The sequence below is a fragment of the Chrysochloris asiatica genome, unplaced genomic scaffold, assembly GCF_000296735.1.
Source record: "Chrysochloris asiatica unplaced genomic scaffold, ChrAsi1.0 scaffold00445, whole genome shotgun sequence".
NCBI lineage: Eukaryota > Metazoa > Chordata > Mammalia > Afrosoricida > Chrysochloridae > Chrysochloris > Chrysochloris asiatica.
The window spans coordinates 862,461-864,129 of NW_006408963.1; the positions used below are offsets into that span (position 1 = coordinate 862,461).

General features: G+C 62.4%; 1 protein-coding gene across 1 annotated transcript in view; it reads right to left on the reverse strand.

The window, feature by feature from the left end:
- The window catches only part of HCFC1 (host cell factor C1 (VP16-accessory protein)), a 17,945-nt gene that overhangs the window by 15,422 nt on the left and 854 nt on the right, over positions 1-1,669 (reverse strand). The window lies entirely within an intron of this gene.

Consider the following 1,669-nt stretch of genomic DNA (forward strand, 5'->3'; position numbering starts at 1 on the left):
GGGGGCAGGGGCGCACCCGGCAGATACAGGGGCAGATAACTGTTAACTGACGCAAGGAAAGAGAACAGCTGGTCTGAAGATCTGAGCTCCATCTAGGACTGCAAACCAGTCTCAACAGGCTTAGTGGTGGCCAAGGAAGTAAAATCGGAACAGACCTGAATTGTTGACATTTTGGTGAAGCGGCCCACCACTATTCAGAAGGGGCCAATGAGTGGTAGGTAGAGACTGGGTAGAGGCCTAAGGAGCCGTTTCGGGAGCCATGCAGCAACACACCCACTAACTCTGAGCAGGGCCTTTTCTAGCACAGTTCCTTGCTCCTGATTCACCCCCCAGTTTACAAGTTCAGGTCTCTTCTGCTTTGGCTCAGTTACCCACAGCTACCATGATGCCCCTGGACCTGTCACTTTCCTTCACAGACTCCAATTCCCTCATCTGCAAAAACAAGGCAGTTACGCCAGATATTTTCCAAGATTCCTTCCAGCTGCAACACTGGATGGAAATGAAAGAACCACCCTGTACCCTCAGAGAGCTTTGTCTCAGGCCCTTGAGTAACCAGCTCTGCCAAGGTGACATGGACTTCCCTGAGGACAGTAGATGGCCAAAAGCTACTCAAGTCTCCTGCCCATCACTGTTTCTAAGGTGGCCAAACAGAGAGAGGGTACAGGCTTTCAGTACCCGTGCCCCCTATTGGTGGGCACCCCTCCCCTGGCAATCCCTGGCTGTCCCCAGATTGCCAGGACTGCCGCCCGAGCTAGGGAGTGGGTGCGGCACACGCACGCGCACGCGCGCGCACACACACACACACACACACACACGCGCGCACACACACACGCGCGCGCACACACACACACAGCCCGGATGCCTTATCTCTTAGCAACGGGGAATGCTCAAGTGCCGCTGCCCCTTCCCGAGCGGAGCACTGAGGACTCAGCCTGCAGCCAGAAAAGCGAGCAGCTGCTGACCTCCTTGGGGGGCGGGACAGGAGCGCTCAGGGCTCCCATCTCTCGGTGTGCCCACCAAGCCCCCAGCTCCCCAGCTCCGGGCAGGGCTGGCCAGCTGCGTCGGCCCCGGACCGCGATGGCGATGGCAGGCTGCAAACTTCTGGCTGGGCACTTCCAGGAGCCCACCCCCGCCCCCCAGCCTTCCGAGGGGCTTTCACCAGGCCCTGTCCTACTTTCTGAAGGGGCACTTCCCTGCCCAGGAGCCCCTCCTCCCGCGCTGGAGCCTCCCGCTGGCTGCAGGCAACAGGTGCCAACGGATGCCAGGGGCACTGCCAGAAGCTCTCCCCGGGGATGGGTTATGCCCCTGCTCCAGCCTGCCCTCCTCAAACTACTGCCCGCGCTCCACCCCGCGGGAGGTCCACCCTCGAAGTTTGGAGGGGGGCTGCCCAGAGCCCCGGCCGAGGATGGCTTTGGAGCCCCCGGGTTGGCAGAGAGGAAGCAGCAGGAATGCTGACGGCTCCCAGAGGGTCTCCCAGGGGGGACACACCGAGGGGAGCTGGGAGGGCGGGAGGGGGGCGCTGCGGCACAAGAGGCGCCGCCAGCCCACCCGCTCGCCCGCGTTTCCCTCCCTTTTGCAGCCAGAACAGTGCGTTCCTCCCCGTTCCGCGCCAGGCGCACCCCCCTGGCAGACCGCCCTGTCCCCGCCGCGGGCGACACCCCGAGGGCCA